The sequence below is a fragment of the Lissotriton helveticus genome, chromosome 10 (assembly GCF_964261635.1).
Source record: "Lissotriton helveticus chromosome 10, aLisHel1.1, whole genome shotgun sequence".
Lineage (NCBI taxonomy): Eukaryota > Metazoa > Chordata > Amphibia > Caudata > Salamandridae > Lissotriton > Lissotriton helveticus.
In genome coordinates this window covers 777,641,183-777,665,302 of record NC_136071.1, presented here as the reverse complement: position 1 = coordinate 777,665,302, position 24,120 = coordinate 777,641,183, and the positions used below count along the sequence as shown (strand labels likewise).

Here is a 24,120-nt window from a genome sequence, read left to right as displayed (position 1 = left end):
ACACCTGTCAGGACTGCAAATATTGGTACTTTTGTAAGGCAAGGAAAGAGGAGAGGCGGAGTCTGTCAGAAAAGTAAGCTGTGTTTCCGATGTCCAATGATCAATCATTGGAAAACCATAGCCGGTTAGTGAATTTGAAAGGTAGTGTAAGATGGCCGCCATTTTAGTTCATGAATATGAGGCATCTGGTTTACTCACTTTCTTAGAATCTCCTGGTTCAGCTTAGTAGACATTCTAAACTGCGCACTTCAATTTAACCTTGTGAGGAGATAAATGTCCCAACGGTAATCTCCTAAATCAAATCCGGGTTTAATGTAAGGGAAAGGTTTCCCTTTCTACTTTTGTCTGAGCTTTTCCTGGATGGCAGAAAAGAATTTGAGTACTGCAAATCCTCAGTTTCAAAGCTATAGTGATGTTGTGCTGAGAGTGATTCATTGAAGTAACATCCTGGACCCGCGCAGCGGCTTCAGAAACTCTGAGTTTTCCGCAGGTCTGTCATTTGCACGAAGCTCAACACTGAGTGACAACCAGCGGCTCAGATTCTTCAAAGAGGGAACCGTAGCTTCAGAAAGGTCAAATGAGTTCAGTTTTCTTTTACCAGTCATGAACTTGAAGCTACCAACATCATTCAAGGTGAGCAAAGCATATTTCTTGAGTACTCAGTGTGCAATTTCATGATTGAAAAGCCAAGAGGAATTCGTGGGAGCAAAGACTCATTCAAAGACTTTTGTATATAGTTATATGCCAAAGGTTGCCCTGTAGAAATAACTTTGGCGCATTTTCCCAGTCTTTCTCTTTCCCCTCATTCCTTCCTTGTTCCACAGACTCTTGTAAATAATTGTAGCAAACCACAATACAACAGAAGTTCCAAGGGACAAGTTGGCTACAGCCTAAAGACCTAAATAAAGAATATATGAAACAAGATCTAATTTGCAAAACAAAGAACTTATGAAACAAGATCAAATTGGCAAAAGAAAAAGACTAAAAGGCTACAGAAATGTGAACTCTTGTTGAGTCTATCATTAGCAATATAAAAGACAAGTTACGTTATTTTCAGAAGAGAGGCAATAACTCTAAAAAGTTAGGCAAAAAGGTGTCAGTTTAATATACAGATTAAAGAGAACTGTGATTCTTTAAGAATATCGATCATATTGTTGTTATAATGTATACCTTAGGTATTCCCTTACATAGAAAACAGCATAGAGTACAGAAGACATAGCGAAACAGACAAGGTTGGTCTGAGGGAGTCCAGCAACCGGGCAGGAGTTGTCTCTTCTCTGTCCCATTCCCCTTTCCCCCTTGCTGGTGACACTAGACTGTGTGATTTCAGGCTGGTGGCACTGGAGGGTGAGCTTTGGGGCCAGCACCAGATCTGTCGCTGTGGAGAGTCAAGGGTTCTGACAACACCTTGCTAGATGATGTAATCTCTGGGCGAACACTATCTGGGGTTGATAATAGTCTTATTGAAAGAGTCATCGATGGTGTGGTCAAGATCAGCATATGTGGTTTCTAGGCTTTGCTTTCAACGCAGACAAATAAAACTTTTCAGTGAGTTTCGTCGTCGACAGTCTTGTTGAAGAGGTCTTCGTCGACGTGGTAGTCGACGTGGTCCTTGACGCAGTCGGTACAGTTCCCATCGACGTAACTGTTGTCGTCAACAAGGCGGTTGCTGTCAGCAAGATGCTGGTGGTTGTCAACTAAGTGGTCTTTGCCACCAAGGTGGTCTTCGTTGGTGAGGTGGACGTCGTCGATGGTATGGTGATCGTCGGTGGGACGATTTTGGAAGTTATGGCAGCAGTCATTGGTACCTTAGTTTTTACTGCAGTCAACGATGATTTCAGCGGCTTTGCTGTCATCGACAATATTTTTCCAGTTGGTTTGTGCTTTCCAATGACTGTTTCAGTGAAGGATCTGTCAGGCATTAATGGCAGGGCTACAGATGGAGTAATAAGTTCAGATTTAGAGTCTAAAGAAGCCCTATCTCTCTTTCCCTCATGAGAGGAGCCTTTTGTAGACCCACTTTTTTAAGGTTGTTCTGTGTCCCTGAGGTGACCCATGGTGTGACCTCTCTTTTTGTGTTTCTGTGTGTAAACAGATCTCTCTCTAACTTCTTCCTCAGAAATAATTCCAGTTTTTGCTTTAAGTTCCTGAAGCCAAATCAAAAGTCTTCCCTCGTGATCTTTGACAGTTTTAGTAGAAAGGTCCTACAGATTTTACAGTCTTTCACTTTGTGGGTGGGATAAAGGCAGTAGATATACCTTCTATGTGGATCTTCCGAGTGCAGCTTCTTCTTTCTGCAGGTCCCATAAGGTCTAAAGAGTTCTTTCTTCATGAGTTCTGACATACTGGAACACAGCTAAACTAATCTGGAATAACTAAATCAAAAGAACTGAGCAGAGCCAAAGGAGACTCCCTATCACACGGCATGCAGTAAAAATCTGAGGGAAGATGCCTCTGCTCACAGCATTCAAAAGGGTGCTGGCATCTAACTGGCTGGAGTTTGGAACCTTTTAAATGAAGTGGATAAGCTATGAAATTCAATGTCTTTTGCCACTGTATGCTATGTTAATTACTACTACTGCTTTGGACTATACAGTGGGACTCCCACCTCAATGACGGGGATGATTCAAGCATGTGAATCTATGAATGATACTCCAATGCTGAAGAATGGACAAGACACCAAATGGTCAATGCCACCCAAACACTATATATGGTTGGTGAAAAAGACCACGGAGTTGGTGTCAGGAAATTCACAGTTGCCACATTATGGAATAAGCCTTCACAGTGTGCCCTAAAAAGAAGAACCAGAGTCAAAGTCAAACCAAATATGGTCAATTGTTGGTATAACATTGAATAATAATTGACCGTTACAAGATGGCCGCCGCTTTGTCAAGGTTACTCTGCACCATTTTGAAACACCTGAGCAATCTAGTGTACAAAGGCGGTGCGCACGGCTTCAGATGCGCACTTCAATTGAGTTTTGCTGGTAATATCATGTCCGAACCGTTTCTCCGCATTTTGAGAAGTGCGTGAGAGAACGGTTTTCCTGAGAATTTCATGTTCATGAGAGATTCTGCTTTCTGGGTGAGGGTTGCGCCACATCTTTAAAGACTAAAGTATCATTTCAGCCTCAAAGAGTCAATTTTCTGGTAGGGAATTTGACTGAAAATTCCCTAGGAAGTTCGACCATTGCAGAGAGGGTAACCGAAGGCTACTATGCTTCAAACTGTTGAGAAAGAATCACTTATGGAAGCTGAGACGGTGAGCCCTCGTCAAGTGAGAATTCCTGGTGAGACAGAATACTATTTCGTCGAAGCTACTTCTCCAAGTAAGACTACTCCAAGGAAGCGACGCAGCGTCCTGTCAGTTAGCCAAGTACTTTAAACCATTTTGGCACTGTCCTCCTCTTGTGCTTTCCCTTACCTTTTCCTCCCTTTTTTACCTTCCTTGTCCCCTTTTTCGTGCTTCAGTTAGAGGACATATTGCACTGGCAAAAGACTGCAGATATCTTGAGGATTATTATCTGTAAAGACTTGTACATATATATCTGTGTATATCATAGAATGGAAATCGAACCAACAAATTTAATTAGAGTTAGAAGGTATAGTTTTGGAATAAGCAAGTAATATTCAAGGGAGAGTCAACAGAATCCAAGTCCCTAATCTATTCTCTCTACTGCAGATAGTCTACACTACTCATTGACACCAACAGAATCTAACTCAATAATACAGAAGAGAGGTTTATAATCCTATAATTGCTGGTAGGGAACAATCTAGTCTAGTGTGAATTAACAATTGATACAAGTAGAGAGTGTCTCTTCTCTTCTCTTCCCATTCCCCTTTTCCCCCTATTGGTGACGTTGCTCTGTGAGAAGCGCGACGGCACCGGTGGGCGGGCATTGGGAACAGCGGCTGTTTTCTGTTTGCTCCTGCGAAGACTATTGGGTTCTGACAGATGGTCGAGTCGAAACGCATCACCTGAAGCCACAATAAAAGCCATTTGGAAGCGAACCGGAGCGTGTGCGAACCTGTTTTAGAAGAGTGAACGAGTGTGTTGAATATATAGAGATATATCTATATATATATATTTACAGAAAACGCATGAAGAGGGAGGACGCCGTGCAGATCAGCTACCACAAACAATTGGCAGTAGATTGACAATACTCCAAAATAGTGGTCCCTGATTTTATATTTAACAAAAGAAAAGGAGGATATCAACCCATGAGTAGACCACTACTTATTAAATGAAGAGAAGAAGGATAAAAGAGCAGCAAGTGGTAGCTCCCAGAGGCGTCCCCCAAACTTCCCATGACATCATAAGTAAGGACCGGATTGAAAATGGTCCCTATTAATCAACTTTAAATGAAACCTAGTGAATCAAACATCAAAGTATACAGAAGAGAAAACAAGAAACATCTTCTGCCTATACAACTGGAGCCTACTTGCTCCTAAAACTGAAAAGGGTGTGCCAGGAAGAAAATAGAAACCTGGATATCATTGTAATGAACAAGTCCTGAAGAAGGTGCAAGATTGTCTTTGGCACCGAAACGCCGCGTCGACAGTTTGTTTGTTCTCTGTTTTTATAAAATATGTTGCAGTGAACTTTTTTTTGAACTATGCCGATAAGCAAAGTTTAGAAATCCAAGTTTTTAAACTAAGTCAAATAATATTTGTAATTGATTTGTGTAGTACAAGATGTATAATGTAAATGAGACAATGTATTGTTGTTTTAAAAAAAAAAAAATTAATAAATGAAAGAACTTTTTTAAAGAAATTTGTGTTTGGAAATACATTCATGTTGAACCTGGTCTGACACTTAAAAAGCTTGTAAATTTGGTAACCAACGCACAGACGAGACCCCTTCTCCCACCTGTGAAACGTCTCTTTATGGAACAAAGCAATAAAAACTGGTTGTAAAGTTCAGGAAAAGGAGTTTTTGCTTTTCACGTTATAGTTAGTTGGACATTTCACTCGTACAAAACCATAGAAATTCCCCTGTTATAGTTAGTTCAGCTAACTATAACTGCTGATGACGTCACATATTACATAACTCATGACATGGTCAGTGACATCACTCATGACATCACTGATGACATCCCAAATTACATCACTGATGACATCATCCAGTGAATGCGTGTTTTTCTGAAAATTAAATATGTTTTATATATGTATATCTCAAGGTCGATGGAAGAATAAATGGGTATATAAGTCTCTAAATGGATGATTTGTTTTTTAAATTGATTGTATAACTGACTGATTAAGTGTATCTTAGTGAATACATGGGTTAGTGAGTAATGTTTAAATATGTAAATATCTGTATCAGTCTCTCACTTTGTGTATACGTGGCTGCATGGGTTGGTGAGTAGCTACATGAGTGTCTATATGGGTTATTAGTTGGTTTTTTGAGTATCAGTATGAGTGTCTGGGTGTCTGTATGGTTCGGTGGGGGGTATTACTTAGTGCATAGATGCATAAATGAGTGACTCACTGTTTCTATGTGTTGAAGCCAGCATGTGTGCAGGACTGTGTGGGTGGATGAGTGTGTATATGGGTGTGTTAGTGAGTGAAGGACTGTCTCAATAGTGTCTTTATGAGTAACTACATATGTTTTAAACTCGTTTTTGTGAGTATAGGTGTAAGTGAGAGTGAGAGTTCCTGTATAAATAAGTATGTGTTTCTATAAGTGATTGTTTAAGAGAGTAAGTATGTGTAAGTTTCTGTAGAAGTAAGTGTGGTGGTGTGTGTATAACTGTATATGCAAGTAAATGGATGTTTGATACTTTGTTTGCATATGTGACTGTGTGTGAGTAACTATATGGATGAGTGTCGGTGTGTAACAGGATGTATAGGTGTATGAGTACATATGATGAGTGAGTACATGTATGAGTGACTGTATAGGACTGTTGGTGAACGAGTGGATGTGTGTGTAGATCTTGGAATTACTGAATAGGTGTGTTGTAACTGGTATTGGTATGTCCATTGTTTTGAAAATGTTCGTTTCTATTTTTGAGTATGTGTATCAAAGGTTATATTAGGGTGAGAGCAGGTCTGCCACTCTATCACAAGGATGTCATCAGTGATGTCATTTGAGATGTCATGAGTGATGTCATGAGTGATGTCACTGACCATGTCATGAGTGATGTAATATGTGACTTCATCAGCAGTGCATTGCGGGGGCGCCAGTTATAGTTAGCTGAACTAACTATAACGCGGGAATTTCTATGGTTTTGTACGAGTGAAATGTCCAACTAACTATAACGCCCCTGAAACCTATGGTTTTTTCAGTGAATTTCAAAGGTTTTTTAAATGCTAATTTCTAACTATAATGTGCCTGAAACCTATGGTTTTTTCAGTGAATTTCAAAGGATTTTTAAATCCTAATTTCGAACTATAACGTGCCTGAAACCTATATTTTTTCAGTGAATTTCTAAGGTTTTTTTAAATGCTAGTTTCTAACTATGCTTACAGAGGAAGGACATGTGAAGAAAGAAGAAAAAGAAATTCAGAAAGAAGCAAGAGAAGTCCTCAAAGACGAAGAAAAGTGCAGGAAGAAGCAAGACGTGCAGAAAGAACAAACAGAGCAGTGGACAGAGGCCTTGTTGCAAAATCATCTTATGCCCTCAACTTTTTCTGATCGGTACTGGTGGTAACAGACTCTGACTAACCAGGCCTAGAGCCAGTGCTATGCTAAAAGACACTTAGAATACAGTGAAAACACCTACATACACTAGGGAACACTATGTGCTGGGGTACCCCTGTGATTCACATTACCTCCTCTGTAAGCCCTTAGTACATAACAGGGCAGGGGGATTAAAACTACCTCTAAGTCAGAGGTGCAGAAAGGCCCCACCCCCTCCCTTCACCACTGTGCAAACGCGCCCCGTGGCGCGTTTTAAGTTGGGAGATTAAGTCTCCTTGAATCCTGAGGGTCTCTGGGGTCCAACAAGCCTACTATATACCTCCAGTATGCGCCACAGAGCTGCGTTGCAGAGAGGTGTAAAAAGGTGCGTGGCCTGGATCGCCTCTCTGCAACGCAGGCCTCTGGCACTTTTTGGAGGTACCTGATGGGCTAGTTGGCCCCCAGGGGCCCTCAGGACTGTAGGGGAATTAATTCCCCAACTTAAAGCGCGCCAAATTAGCATATTAGTGCCCCGGGAGGTGGAGTCCCCGGGGCGTGTTGGGGGGGCTTGAGCCCCCCCCCACAGGTGTTATTCTTATTGGGGTGGCGGTCCCCAGGGCAGCGGGGGCTGTCTTTCGCCACAAATTAAAGAATTAAAGCCCAGGGAGGTGGTGGTCCCCAGGGCTGGGGGGCTATGAGCCCCCTCAACTAAGTAATCAAGCCCCGGGGAGGTGGCGGTCCCAGGGGCAGTGTGGGGGGATTTGGACCCCCCCCCACTTATTTTTTTCACTGCCCCGAGACCTGGGGCTAAATATTAACGAATCACTGTAAGCCCGCGCTTTTTTTTTTTTATTCGGCCGGATCGGCCGGATCCGCAGATCCTCCGCGGATTATGCCGATTTATTTTTTGTTTAAATGCTTATTTTGGCCCTGGGGGTCCTTGTAGATCCCCCTGAGCAGGCCTAGGGGTTCAGGGTGTTTCTACCCTGCCCCCTTTTCTTGTTTTGCACATTTCTTTTTCTCTTTCTTGTGCCTCGGTGCTACCGAGGCACAAGATGGCTGCCAACACTTCCTGGTTTGGAGTGTTGACAGCCAATTAGCATGCAGCTCGTGATCGGGAGCGTGCGCGGTAAACAGACATAATATCGATTCAAAAATATAGAATGGCAGAAATACCGAAGTAAAAATATAGAATGGACAAAATATCGAATGGACAGAACATAGTGGTGAAAAATATCGTTTTGAAGGGAAGTAATTTAATATCGATTTTTAAAATATAGAAAGTTGAAATATCGAAGTATATAATATAGCAATTAAGATATTACGAATTTTTAATAATATCGAATTTTTTTAAGTGTATTTTTTTATATTATTTAATTTTTGTGTAATTTAATTCCGTAGGGGGTTGTGGGTTTATAGGGGAATAGGGTGAGAAGTAATTTAATTGAAATTAATTAAATGTGTTAATTTATTTATTTGTATTTATTTTGAATTAATTATTAATTGTTAATTAATTTTTAATTGTTAATTAATTTTTCTTAATTGATTAATTGATAATTATGTTAATTGTATTAATGTATTTTCCGTAGCGGGTTGTGGGTTTATAGGGGAATAGGGTGGGAAGTAATTTAATTGTAATTAATTAAGTATGTTAATCTATTTATCGGTCTTTATTTTGAATTATTTGTTAATTAATTATTAATTTGTAATTAATTACGTTTTAATTGGTAATTAATTTTCAATTGGAAATTAATTTTTTATAAATTGATTAATTCATAATTATGTTCAATTCAATTCAATTATAACTTTATTTCGGTCTATTTAGACCATAAAAGTACATAAAAAACGAATTACAACACATCGATATCAGGATCATAGCGATTATATAACTTTGGCAATGGTGGACAGAGGGCGTCACAATTTACACAAATTCGTCATCTATTTACAGTTAAAAAAGGTTAATTTCTAATACAATAAATATAATTTATAATATTTAAAAATGTAAGATAAAAACTAACTCATAAAAGAATAAAATATTTTATCACAAGTCACAGTATTGCTATTAAGTCTTGCTGATAATGTCTAGTTGATCCACAGACTTTCAAAGGGTTGAAAACAAATCATCAATTGGTTTGAAAAGACTAGTTATGTCCATTAATTACTAGAGTTTTATGCTGCAGCTTTTACAATTTCAATCCGTTTTTAGCTCTAATGTACATCACATTGCAAAGAAATCTTGATTCACAGAAGACCACCAATTGCGTGGTATCAGTCCTTAAAATACGCTCTGCCTGCCCGTAGTGTCTTAATTTTAGAGTATAACATAAAGGTTTAATCTATCTTTTTCTTGGGTATTCATATGCAGGGCAGAAAAATAAAATGTGCATATCGTTTTCCTTAACTTGAGTCAGGTTTTTACAAAAAGTACACTTATCAAAGTCTTTATCATTTGCATTACTACCCCATTTGGATTTCTTAACATTTGTTTGTAGAACCTCATATCTAAATTTCAGGTATAATGATTTGGCAATTTGTGGGCTTACCTCGTCCAACAATGGTTCGAACTGGGGAATATCTTTAAACAAGAGAAAAGATGTAGTTAAGGATCCTAAGCTGGTATCATGTAGTAGGTTAGTACTTATGTAGTTCCAGAATGATAATTTTACAACCTTGCTACATGCCCTGGTTAGATCTGAAGGGTTATCCCAGTAATGTGATAATCCTATTTTTTTGAACCAGCTTGAAATATGTTTAAACCATGGAATGCCCTTTAAAAGACCAAAGGACATTATCTCTTGTAAGCCCTTTTTATAGTGTACAAGCTCAGCCGTTGACCAAATTCTTACCCAAAATAAAAGGGGGCGTAATGCAGAAAGACTATCGGTGCGTTTTAAATTAATGTCAAAGAATACTGGAAGCATCGGCGTTCTATTTGGTAAAGACAGTAGCTTACGAATAAATTTATTTTCTCCAATTTCGAAGCTACGCTTACAATGTGGACCCCAAAGTTCTGCCCCATACAAGGCCGCTGACTGTGCCTTGAATTTAAAACCCTCAATGGCAGTAGAAACAGCCTTAGAGGTGCTCTCTCTATGTTTTTTTTTAAATGGTTGTACAATTTTGGAGCAGAACTAATCTATTTTGTTCTAGTTGCGGTTTCAAGGACAATTTAGAATCCAGTGTGATGCCTAAATAGTTAAAGCTGCTCACATATTCTAGTCTTTGACCATTTAACTATAGATTCTTTTTAAAAGCTTTATTTGAGTTAATAGACATATATTTGGTCTTAATGGGGTTGATCTCAAGTCCCTTCTTGGTACAATACAGATGAAAGGAATTCAGCAAGTTTTGGAGGCCGCTGGGGATTGTGAAATTAGAATGGTATCATCTGCGAATAATAGTGCAGGTATCACTTCCCCACCCAGCTTAGGCAAATTATTTTTACATCCTTCCAGGGAGCAGGGTATATCATTTACATATAAAGTGAACAAGGTAGGTGCCAACACACAACCTTGTCGCACACCTCGATTCACTGGTATTTCTCTTGTAAGTTCTCCCCTTGGTCCCCATCTCACTTTTGCATAATTCCCTTCATGCAATCTGATTATCTGAACTAGCAATTCGATTGGAACCCCTAAGTCCTTCAGGTAACCCCAAAGACGACTCCTGGGAACCAGATCGAACGCGGCTCTTAAATCCACGAAAGCAACATATAGGGGTCGATTCCGATCCGGTAAAATCCCCGTCCGTACGAATTGTATCCGGAGCCGTTTCCGTATGACTCGTACGGACGCCGTACGACCGGACGATTCCGATCCCGATCGGCCGACCTGGACGCGATTTGTACGGTACACGTCGATTCGTACGGAAAAGCGCACGATCACCTACACTCTGTACGGCACGTACCCCCCATGATCGCAGGGGTACGGCGCGTACCCCTGCGATCATGCGGGGTACGTGCCGTACACCCAGCGTACATGGAGTACGTGCCGTACACCCACCGTACATGGGGTACGATGCGTACCCCATGTACGCTGGGTGTACGGCACGTACCCCGCATGATCGCAGGGGTACGGCGCGTACCCCTGCGATCATGGGGGGTACGTGCCGTACCCGGGGGGGGGGGCGTTCCGTACCTGTTTCGGCGCGAACTGTGCGTTTACGACTGTTTTCAGCTCCCGTAGGAAAAGGGTCGTACGGTGCGTACCCGATACGAATCGTACTTGCTGGGTCGTAAAAACTAGCCGCGATGTCGCGTACAGCGGGTTCCGAGTGAGATTCGTACGGAGATTTGAGTCGTACGGAGTCCTGTACGACTCGTACGGAGTTCGGCACCTAGTACGGATCGTACTTCATCGTACGTACGGGACGTCTACGGATACGATTCGTACGGGGAAAAAACGCCCCGTACGACGATTCGGAGCGCATTTTACCGGATCGGAATCGACACCATAGTGTACCTTGCCTTAACGTTATGTATTTCCAGCAAAGGCATAAGAATCTGGAGACTTGGTCAATGGTACTGGTCTTCTTTCTAAACCCAGCTTGGAATTTTGTCAATAAATCAACCTCCTCAATCCAGGACAATAAACAAGACAATATGTGCCTGGCAAATACTTTCTGTGGAATATCAATCAGACTGATAGGGTGATAATTCGCCGGATCAAGTCTGTTTCCCTTTTTAAAAATTGTAACTATCAACCGCCCCCTTCCATGTGTTTGGTGTCGGATCAACGTTTACTAACGCATTACAAAGCTGAATTTTATCCGGTCCTGGTTCTTTACCAGATTTAACTGATTCCAAAACTGATGTTGTTTCCTTTAATGTAAAGTTCAGATTAGCGGCCTGTGCTAAAGTGATCATATCCTCTGTTACTTTAAAACTGTTTCCATTGGATTCAGAATGAAGTGCAGAGAAATGATTTACCCAGGTTTCTTCATCTAAAAAAAGGTCCCTTTGCGTTCTACCTGTCCTATTACCTTTAGCCACCAGGTTCCAGAATCCAGCCTGATCCTTTACCTTAGCCGCATGTATTAGGTCGGCCCATATCTCCTCGTCCCATGCTCTCTTTGCATCTTCAAGTGTTTGTTTGTAGATGTCCCTTTTTTCCCTTGCATTTTCTATATCCTTGCCCTGGATAGCTTTAATTAGCTCATGCTTCGCAGTTCGGCAATCCTTGATATACCATGGTTTTCCATGGCTGATCCTTTCAGATGTTTCTAACTTCCTTTCTTTAGGCATTTTACTTAATATAGGACTTAGAGCTCCTACCAATCTACCATGGAGATCTGTGTTATTTTCTATGTAGGTAGAGATGGCATCTGCGAAAATTAAATAGATGCTGTCCATTGCTTTTTTGTCCCCTAGAATGTTTGGCCATTTTACAGCTCGATTGTTCCTCTTTAATATAATTTCAACATCTAATCTACCAATGCCAGCATCACCAGGTAAGACTATGGAAAAAATTTCTGGTGAAGCCGTCAAGCTCAGAGGTAGATGGTCACTCTCTGTTCTAGGGTCTATTTTGAGGTCAATCAAGTGGCTCCAACATCCCAATGTCACCAAGAAATAATCTATATACCTACGTGAATTACCTCTATTAACGTATGGGCTTTAGGTCTATCAGATGGAAGTCGCCCATTACAGGCTCTGAGACTGTGGGCCATTGTTAGCATTAAGAGTTGGGTCACAGCTACTGTGCACTTAACCTCTTTTTTGCTGGCCAGATCTGGGATATTGTACACTTGGTCTTCAGCCTCCAGTAATTCACCAAATCCCAATACAGGCTCAAGGAGTCAGGTCTCTTGCAGGAGGATAACGTCATAAGTCTCTATATATTCGTGCCGTGTTGGATCCAACATGCTCCTCTTTAACCCTGCAATATTCCATGATACAATATGCAGGTCTAGTGTTTTACTGGGGTCTCTAAGCCGCAGTGGTTCGTTTCCCGGCATTCTGGTATTTATGTTTAGATCAGGAGCAATTGGTAAATGAGAAGGGGGAGACTCAGTGTTAGCCACCCAAAGGTCACCCGAAGTTTCCGCCATTACCGTGGCAAACACCTCGGCCCTAAGATCCTTTTGGCCGTATAATTGGTAACCCAACCCTGTCTGTTGCTCCAATATGGGACCCCCATCCATACATTTAACCTTCCATGCATTATTAATTTCTCCGACCCAGAATATATAACCTTTGATTGTCAGTCCAGGTCCTCAAGAGTGGATAAGACCTCAAAGCAGTTATTCAACTCGATCAATGGGTTGGGATTAATTGCATAGCCTCTCTCCCTCGGTCTGTAGAAATATCCCAACGGTAAAGCGCTAATACTTGTATGCCCCAGATCAGTCATATCTTTAGTTTCTAGGACTGCCCTGGTCATTTGTGGCCATCTGAAATTTACTACCACACAGTCCCCACTGATGTTTTTCCTAGATTCACCTACCCAGCCTACCCTACGTACCATCAGGATATCAGCTTCTCTCATTGGATTAAATTGCCTAAACTTTCCTAACCAGTTAATCACTTTGTTTTTCAGGCTTAACCAATTTTCTTTCTGCTCTCTCCTAAGCACTGGTGCCCCTGCTAATATTAACGTGTACGGACATGACGCAGGTGGGAGCCTGAGAACATCTTCATTCGGAATTAAATCTGTATCTTTTTGGCTATATAGAGGTAATTTGTCATCATTGGCACCGCGTCTATCACTTCCTACGTTAACACGTGTATTACCTCCTGATATCTGATGGGTTAAAGTACTAACTCCTAGCTTAGTCACCGTTGTTGCTACTCTATTTTCTGTCGAAAAGTTGCTTTTTGAGCTGGAGCTACCCCCACCTGATCTCAACGAATAATTATCTCAGGTTCAAGTGGAATGGGCCTATTCTCTGAATACGCACTACCTCTTGGTGGGTTTCCTTTCTCCTTTGGACGGTCCCCAGTAGTGTAGCTAGTAGTACTCCACTGCCCCATAGTATTTTGAAGAAGGGCCAACTTCTCTTCCAGGGGTCTTAGGGCCTCACTAATATGCATCACTAAATCAGTTAAGATTCCTTCCTTAGCAGAATCTAAGGATCTCTTTACAATAGACTCGATATCCCTATTATAGTCAGCAGGGTCAGGGTTATACTCGTTATTATAGGGCTCTGTCTGAGTAGACACACTTTTCCTAGCAACTCTATTTGATTCTGAGCTGAGTATTGGTTTCCCTCTTTGCGCTGCTCCCCCGACAGTCCTAATCCTAGCTTTTCTGGGGGCTGGTATTTTCTTTTTTACATTTTTGGTATCCATTTTTTTCGCCAATAACTGATTTTTATTTCTTAATCTAGTCTCCATTGGTAAGCTAGTTCTGTCATTTGGTTCTGTGGAAATGGACAAGTTAGAGCAGTCACGGAGGGATCATCCTCCTTCCCTGTGTCTAGGGATGCCTGCGGTGGAATTAGGGGAGTCCCAGAGAGCCTTGGTGAAGTACTCTGCATGTAAATAGGATCTAAGGACAATCTCCTTTCGACAATTTGAATCTCATGGTTTATAAGAGATCCTGCCCTAAGCATAAAAGCATCCAAAGTGCCCACGGGGCCCTTACACTTGCTCATAATTTCTTTCCTTTAATGCAATTGTATAAAATCACACAGTTAAACAACAAAAAAAACAAGAAAAAGAGCAATAGGAAAAGGGGTCTGGCTATTCCTATTAATTAAGTCTTACCAATTGTCTAATTCCTATCAGTGTCCAAATATCAGAGGGGCGGCCCAGTCCAGTCTCTGTCAGGTTATGACGGGCGCGGACGGGCCCGCCCTTGGCCCGGGCACGCCCGTGCACGTCCCGCGCTGCGGTAGCCCTTTCGTCGTTTTAAGCACCTCCTGGTGCACGTGACCCCGTTAGGCGTGTCGAACTAGCGCGCGGGATGCTGGCATGTGTAGTCCCCACGCGCCAGGAAACAATGGCGGCTCTTGGCGGCACTTGAACAGCCTCACGAGTGCGGCGGCCCCCTCAGGACTCCGGGCTCTCCTCCAGTGGCAACAGGTAGGGAATTGAGCACAGCAACAAGGTTCTTTGGCAAGAGTTTGGATAATTATGTTAATTTTTATAATTTATTTTCTGTAGTGGGTTGTGTGTTTATTGGGGAATAGGGTGGGAAGTAATTTAATTGTAATTAAATTAACCATTTTTATTTATTTATTGGTATTGATTTTTAATTTATTGTTAATTCATTGTTAATTGGTAAATAATTTGTATTAATAGGAAATTAATTGTAATAACTAATATTTATTTGTATTTTTATGTGATTAATTATTACATAATTTTAAATTTGTCATTTAGTTTAATTAATTGTTTATTGGAATTGATATTGAATTTATTTGTATTAATATATTAAATGTTTACTTTCCCTACTGTTAAACTCACTAGAGTGGGAATAATAATTTTTACCCCTTCGCTATCCAACGCTTTCCCTACTGTTGCACTCTCTGGAGTGGGAATAGTGATTTTTACCCCTACGCTATCCAACGCTTTCCCTACTGTTGCACTCTCTGGAGTGGGAATAGTGATTTTTACCCCTACGCTATCCAACACTTTCCCTACTTTTGCACCCTCTGGAGTGGGAATAGTAATTTTTACCCCTATGCTATCCAACGCTTTCCCTACTGTTGCACCCTCTGGAGTGGGAATAGTAATTGTTACCCCTACGCTATCCAACGCTTTCCCTACTGTTGCATTCTCTGGAGTGGGATAAGTAATCTTTACCCCTACGCTATCCAACGTTTTCCCTACTGTTGCACTCTCTGGAGTGGGAATAGTAATTTTTACCCCTACGCTATCCAACGCTTTCCCTACTGTTGCATTCTCTGGAGTGGGATAAGTAATCTTTACCCCTACGCTATCCAACGTTTTCCCTACCGTTGCACCCTCTGGAGTGGGAATAGTTATTTTTGCCCCTACGCTATCCAACGCTTTCCCTACTGTTGCACTCACTGGAGTCGGAATAGTAATTTTTACCCCTACGCTATCCAACGTTTACCCTACTGTTGCAGTTGCTGGAGTGGTAATAGTAAATTTTAACCTCTTGCTATGCTACAGTAAAAACTATTGTATATTTTGTAATTAATATTATGTTAATATATATATGTGTTAAAAAATCTAATTGTATTTTTATTTTTTTAACTTAAATTAATTATTTAATAATGTTTACATTATTTAAGTATTTTTAAGTATGTTTTAATTAATTATAGTTATTATGTCATTAATTTTAAATTACTTTAAAGATATTTATATAAATTCGATATTTGGACTAAGTACATATATTTTTTCGATATTTTTGATTCAATATTTTTGTACTTACCTGTTTGTAGATAGGACTTCGATATTTTGTCTTTCTATATTTTTTCTTCGATATTTTTTTCTTCTATATTTTTGTTTTCTATATTTTTTCAGTGATCCAGGGTGCGCGGCTCCACTGCGCCTCTATATATCGAAACTTTTATTTTTTTAGTTTCTCAGCAACTACTGAATGGATTTACACCATTTAAGAAAAAGAGTTCTTTCTGAGGCAAGGGCTACCTTCATGCCAAATTTGGTGTAATTCGGTTCAGCAGTTCGAGCTGTAGCCGTGTCTAAAATTTGCTATGGAAAATGCATTTTTTTACCTCTTTTTGTTAAATTTCTCAGGAACTACCAAACGGATTTACACCATTTAACAAAAAGAGTTCTTTCTGAACCAAGGGCTACATTTTTGCCAAATTTGGTGTAATTCCGTTCAGCAGTTCGGGCTGTAGCCGTGTCTAAAGTTTCCTAGGAAATTAACATGGAGAAAACACGTTTTGGAACCCCCCTTATTTCTTGCCCCCTGCTTGCCGAATCACCCCAAAACTTTCGAAACAGGAGCTGACCGGAGAGCCCCACAAGTTTTGAAAATTTCGGGAAGATTCGTCAACCGGCGCCAAAGTTATTTGGAAAAGAAAAAATGCTTTTCCTATGGATAATAGGTCCTAACTATAACTACCTACTGGCGACCAAGAGAGCAAGTTTAAGAACTACTTACTGTGTTGTCCCTTTTGTTTTTTAATACGGGGCTATTGCACCACTCTGAGAGATGTGCTTCCCCGGTCACCCCCTCAAACAAGGCATTTTGTTTTCTTGAGCTTCGAGGACCAAAAGAGTTATGTATAAATAGTACCATTTTTGTTTCATTGAATATTTCAAAAACTACTGTAAAGATTTATATCAACCCTCAAAAGGAGGCAAAGCTGGGGTGAGTTATCTTTCTCCTGGGTTTGATCTGATCCTGCCCAGAAAATCTTGCTGTGTATTTGTAAAAAACTTCTAGGCATCTCACTTGAAAGCCCTGCCTCCACCTCTCCCACTTCCAAAAACTCTTTAAAAAATTCAAAGGTTGCTGAAGGCGCTATTCTAGAAAAGTTAAACCAGGTTTGGCTAATTGGGATCAAATTTGTTAGGCATTAAAATTGCCTTCCTTTTAACTGCAACTGTCGCCTAACTACATAGTGCATATTGCAGACTATAATATACATGTATACACTTACACAGATGATTTGTTCGGAGAAATATAGGAGAGGCTTTGTAAGGTACAATGTTCAACACATGACAGCAATACAATGTTTAAATTAGAAAAATAAACAACTCACCAAATTTGTACACCACCCACAGTTTGGCCCTGCTTGTATACATTCTCCACACGACTTTGCATTTGATTTTAGACACTCGCTGGCACCTATTTTTGGAAAGGGAATAAAGTATGAGTTCAACTTTTAAGCACCGACAGATGAAAATGAGGCTGTTAAAATATCAACTGTATATAATCTAAGTAATGATGGTCCGCTACAGTATACCTCACATTAAAAGGAACCCACGCAAATAAATAATAATTTACCATCATTGTGCTGAACCAACTTTGTCTCAGACATGTTACCATTAACATACTCAGTTATATGCATTTGTAGATATAGGTAGTGGGCAAGCTTGTTGGTATGCACAGGCTTCCCAGCCTTCCCTTTTGCCATGTTAAAGGAGATTTGCCACTGGGACAAGTCGGGGTTATTCCATCAGTCTACACTAGGTTGGCAACTTATAGATCTGCCTGTCCTTCCCAGGTAGTGGCCAATCCAGACACTACCTTCCAGAATCTGCAACTCAGTACTTGTTTATTGACAGGTTCCATCAGTCAGCTGGGTCCTGCTTTCACATCATTGAACTCCCCTTGAGGAGTCTCAGCCTCAACTCATCATGCAGGCAGCTCAGGATTGCCTCTACAGTTGCGCAGGGGTATAATTATCAGATTTTTTGTTTGAATATATTTTATTAGTTTTCCAGCATTTATTTTCAGTGCACACTTAGGCATTGAGCAAGAGGAAATGATATACATAATCTGCATAATACCATAACGACTATACAACAAGGGGTATAATTATCTGATGCAAGGTTTTCTACAGGATATTTATGCGTGACCCCAGCTAGAGGATTCGAAAGGTGTCAGCCATCTTGCTGGCCTCACCCAACGATCTGTTATTTTTAAAGGAAGGTATGGGCAAGACAGCTTGTCTGAAGCAACATTTTCTAGTTTTGTTGGGTGTTTTGTTTTTTGAATTTGAAGAAAAAGTACTTCAACTAATATTACAAATTAAACTCTAAATCTCGTCCCTAAGGGAAAAAAGGAGGAGAAACAAGCAGAAAAGTAAAGAAAAAGGAGCCAGATAGGTAGCTGTAATATGGTAACAATGGCAAACCCCAGAGTTCTATCATTTCCTGAAAGGTTTAGTTATATATGTATATATATATGGTCTTGTAGTATTCCCGTCCGAACTTTGTGTTTGGATTTGAGCGGCGTGCCTGAGCCGCGGAGTTAGCCCTGGGGCTGTCTCAGCCCACCACGGAGACGCTTTACAACGCCACCGGTATGGGAGCAAGGAGCTATTGTGGGAAGGTGATGACAGCTGCGAAGTCGAGATGTGATGAAGCACACCCCATGGTGGTTTAATTGAACAATATCAGGACTCCGAGGCAGGCGACTCACTAGAGAAAGACAGGACACTACATATACCATGAGGCCATGTGTTGGGACACGCCCACTGAGGCGGGAGTTAAATTACTATGTAGCTGCCTGGAAAATGTTTGCCTGAGAGCATTTGAGTCAGTGCCTCTGAAGAAGTTGGAAAACGAAACGCGTCAGGCTGTCTTTTTGAAGCTGCTGCTGTATTTGCATCCATTTCGCAGGATGCTTTCTACAATGAATAAAAGCTGAATTCCTTACCTTGCTCGTGCGCTCCTCTACTTTGCAGGCAAACTTTGTGTTTGGATTTGAGCGGCGTGCCTGAGCCGCGGAGGTAGCCCTGGGGCTGTCTCAGCCCACCACGGAGACGCTTTACAACCCCACCGGTATGGTAGCAAGGAGCTATTGTGGGAAGGTGATGACAGCTGCGAAGTCGAGATGTGATGAAGCACACCCCACTGTGGTTTAATTGAACAATATCAGGACTCCGAGGCAGGCGACTCACTAGAGAAAGACAGGACACTACATATACCATGAGGCCATGTGTTGGGACACGCCCACTGAGGCGGGAGTTAAATTACTGTGTAGCTGCCTGGAAAATGTTTGCCTGGGAGCATTTGAGTCAGTGCCTCTGAAGAAGTTGGAAAACGAAACGCGTCAGGCTGATTTTTGGAAGCTGCTGCTGTATTTGCATCCATTTCGCAAGATGCTTTCTACAATGAATAAAAGCTGAATTCCTTACCTTGCTCGTAGGCTCCTCTACTTTACAGGCAAACTTTGTGTTTGGATATATATATATATATATATATATATATATATATATATATATATATATATATATATATATATATTACCTACTGGCGGTCGCCAGTAGGTAGTTATAGTTAGGATCGTTTTCCATAGGAAATCCGCAACATTCTATTGGGAATAACTTTGGCGCCGAATGAGGGATCTGCCTGTAATGTTCCTTAACTTTGCCTCGCTGCGCTCCGCTCCTTCCCTGAAAGTTTCGGGGGGATCCGTCAAGCGGGGGCCGAGATAAAAGGGGGGTCCCAAAACGTGTTTTCCCCATGTTAATTTCCATAGGGTGGTTGGACTCACTTTTAGCCCGAACGGCTGAATGGATTTCCACCAAACTTGGCAAAATTGTAGGGACTGGTACCCCGATGTGCCTTTGCTATGTCTCAAGATATATGCTCCAGTGGTTTTTACGAAAATTAACTTTGAAAAAATATATATTGGGCTACATTGGGCTATATATATGTTAGAGCCCAAATGTAGCCCAATGTAGCCCAATGTAGCCCAAAGATGGCCACCAGAGACAAAAAAAAACAAATGTAGCCCAAATATCAGCCAGATGTAGCCCAACTATAGCCCAATGACAGAATGTCCCAGAGTGTTCTAAAGAACAACTAGAGCGCTAACAGTCTTACTTATGACAAAAGTATGGCACACCTGAAGTCATCTTGATTGGAATAAAGTGTTAACACTTAAAACATTTAATTTGCAAAGGAACAAAATGAGGGGGTTCATTTTGCCATAGAAATTATGATTAGTGCTGAAGAAAGAAAAATTAGGGCACATTTTGAGTGACTTCTCAAATCCTCTTATATTTCATTAAAAAAATTCTGATATGCAGTCTCCCAAGATGGCCACCAGAGACAAAAGAGGCCAAATGTAGCCCAAATATCAGCCAGATGTAGCCCAATGACAGAATGTCCCAGAGTGTTCTAAAGAACAACTAGAACGCTAACAGTCTTACTTATGACAAAAGTATGGCACACCTGAAGTCATCTTGATTGGAATAAAGTGGTAACACTTAATACATTTAATTTGAAAAGGAACAAAATGAGGGGTTTCATTTTGCCATAGAAATGTTATATATATATATACATTCACTGAAAAAACCATAGGTTACATACCAGTTATAGTTAGGAATTAGCATTTAAAAAACCTTTGAAATTCACTGAAAAAACTATAGGTTTCACACCAGTTATAGTTAGCTGGAAATTTTACTCGCATAAAACCATTGAAATTCCCAAGTTATAGTTAGTTGGACTCACTATAACTTGCACGTCTGCAATGCACTGCTGATGACATCACATATTACATCACTCATGCATATATTTAAATATTTAAACATTACTCACTAATATATGTATTCACTAAGATACCAATCAATTTTTTTTTAAAACACTGTCATGAGTGATGTAATATGTGACGTCATCAGCAGTGCATTGCAGACGTGCAAGTTATAGTGAGTCCAACTAACTATAACGTGGGAATTTCAATGGTTTTATGCGAGTAAAATTTCCAGCTAACTATAACTGGTGTGAAACCTATGGTTTTTTCAGTGAATATATATATATATATATATATATATATATATATATATATATATATATATATATATATATATATATATATATATATGAATGAAAACAAACTCCTCCATACATATGGGTGCTTGGTTATAATTGTGAGGGTGCCCCTGCATGAGTTGATTCTCCAGGCTATGCAAGTGCGGTCACCTATTTTAATACATATAGTGGATATCAGTCATTACGATATGTCTAACTATATAGTGGATGCAACAAATCCAGTAATGTGTGCTATCAAACAAGTTGGAATCATACCTGAACACCAATTCCAGCATTGGAAGTATGATCCCATGTACTGGGCGGCTCCCTTGGGGTACCCCTTGCACTCCAAAACAGCCTTAAACTCGGAAAGTAAGTCCTTACTAGGGAGGTCCCCCCTAAGCGGTAAGGTGGATTAGGGTCAATCAAGGGATTCGTACAGGCACAAGAATTCCTTGAACACACATTTGCCGCCTCCTTCGCTTACAACTAGGGCTGAGGGCGCTAGGCAAACCTGCTAGAGGCAACACTATTAAGGAACAATAGTACTTAGTTTTTTCAAAATATACGACAATATGTAACATAGCATATGTTAGTTTTTTTAAAAATATCCAATTATGATATTAAAAATAGCCCAGCACATACCCTAATACTAAAATGTATAATGTACTTCTACTTAACCCACCCAGATAAAGGGAAAATTCAGTACCTTGTTGTGCAAGTCCATTCGAAATAGAACAAAAGAGTACTGCTATGAAGGTCAGCTTATAAGCCATCTGAAAAATAAAAATTGTTAAATTTAACTGGGTTAAAACCGTATAAGTATTTAAAAGTGAATTATCACAAAACGCATTATAGTTTAGCTATCACCGACAATTTATTCTCTCGATATGCATCACATATAATCAACAGATCGACAGAGAGATGGTTGCTTATGTCAGCGGGGGCAACATGGAGGGGCTGTGCAAAGCTGAAAAGCATGCCAGTTTGCAACAATGCTCATTTTATTTATATTTTAATTCACTAGCTATGGCAAGTGAGACGATGACGAACATTTTTGCAAAAGAAGATAAAAATGCTTAAAAAGAACCCCTTCAACACAGCTGTAAAATTTCCTGCTGCCATGCAGGGCTAGAAACTTCAGTCACTGATCTCTTAGCGGTGCAGCTTCTTCTCCTGGTCCCATCCTCTGAAATTCCAGGGTGGCGAATTCCGGGCTCAGGAGTGACTCCTGTCCTGTTGCGATTCCCTGCGGACACTTAGGTGGCAGTGTGGAAACAAGCTGCTGCAACCTAATGTCCTGTCATGCTGGACAAGATATGAGGCTGCAGAGCAGGGCCGGCTTTAGGGCAGTGTGACCGGTGTGGCCGCACTGGGCACTGGACTTTGGAGGGGTGCTGATCTCAGGGGGGTGCTGTATTGAGCAATAACTTATGATTGGAGAGATGAGAGGCACTTTTGCCCTGTGGAAGTGAGAGAATCCGAGGAGGCAGTCATGGGGCGTGGGGGGGGGGGGGGGAGAGGGGCGGGTGCCAAAAATGATTGTCACACCAATCGCCACCAGCACTAAAGCCAGCACTGCTACAGAGCATCATATCTTCTACATTTGCAAAACAAGTTGGGTGCTTATTCGAACACATTCTCCTCACTTTAAAAGCTTGACGTGAGGATAAGCTGGCTTCCTGTGCAACGCAATAGACATTTGAGCGAAGGCTGTTTTATGAGTTCCTTATGCTTCATCTTCGGAAAGAGTTACTAAATTCATAGTCACCAATTCCCCCCAAAAATATGCAATGGCAAACCTACTAGCAAGAGCATAAACTTTTAGAAATGTGTGTAAGTGAAAAAGCACTAAAGAGTGCTTAAACATTGTTTCTTAAACATGTCAATTAATTATTAAAAAACACTTAAACAGTTTGAAGGGAGTAAGGCACAGCCATTTTCCAGAATCAGTCCTTCAAATCCCAACACAGACACACATGTGTGTACTTAACATCAACGAACTTCATCAGATTGTTTGTGTTTACTTTTTAGGCTGTAAGTAATTTGTTGTGTAGCCATGAAGAAAGTGCACATAAATGAAAAAAAGAACCAAATACAAGAAAGAAGAGTAATATCCAGAGCTTCTGATACAAGAAGCACATAATTGCATTTGGTGACCAGGAAGCCACTGCTCCAGCTTTCCTCAGGAGGAAAATTGAGATATATTGGGGCAAAACAAATAATAAAAAGTTCAACTTCAAAATAAAAGTAAAAATCTGATCAGATTTGTGGAAATAGACACTGTAGGAAAGTGCCCCTTTTGTTTGCATGGTTGCCCCCACTTTTTACCTAATGTTGATGCACTTTGACTGAGTGTGCCCTGGGTTCCTGGCAACAAGGTACTTATGGTCTATGTTCTTTTCCTAAACTGCACTGTTGCAAAACCCAATTGGAAACTCTCTGGCTGCATGCCACTCCATTATAAAAGGTACCATAGGTATAAAGGGCACTGTGACCAGGAAAGGCCTCTAAGGGCTGCAGCACTTATTGTGCCACCCTTAGAGGCCCTGTACCTTTACACACACACACACACACACACACACACACACACACACACACACACACACACACACACACACACACACACACACACACACACACACACACACACACACACACACACACACACACACACACACACACACACACACACACACACACACACACACACACACACACACACACACACACACACACACACACACACACACACACACACACACACACACACACACACACACACACACACACACACACACACACACACACACACACACACACACACACACACACACACACACACACACACACACACACACACACACACACACACACACACACACACACACACACACACACACACACACACACACACACACACACACACACACACACACACACACACACACACACACACACACACACACACACACACACACACACACACACACACACACACACACACACACACACACTGCCATTGCAGGCTGCGCATTCTGGTGCCGAACAAAGTGAAGAGTCGACATGGCACTATGTGCCATGCCTACAATCCACTGCCCTGGCACAGGTAAGCCACCACTGTAGCTGGGTGCACTATA

At 40.9% G+C, this 24,120-nt stretch overlaps 1 pseudogene across 1 annotated transcript in view; it reads right to left on the bottom strand.

The window, feature by feature from the left end:
* LOC144784514 (integrin beta-1-like) overlaps positions 1 to 24,120 on the bottom strand; it is a 369,893-nt pseudogene that overhangs the window by 303,922 nt on the left and 41,851 nt on the right. The window contains exons 2-3 of the transcript XR_013601670.1: positions 21,690 to 21,756; positions 17,260 to 17,345 (exon numbers count right to left, since the gene is read on the bottom strand). The product of XR_013601670.1 is annotated as an integrin beta-1-like (transcript). The remainder of the gene's footprint in view (positions 1 to 17,259; positions 17,346 to 21,689; positions 21,757 to 24,120) is intronic.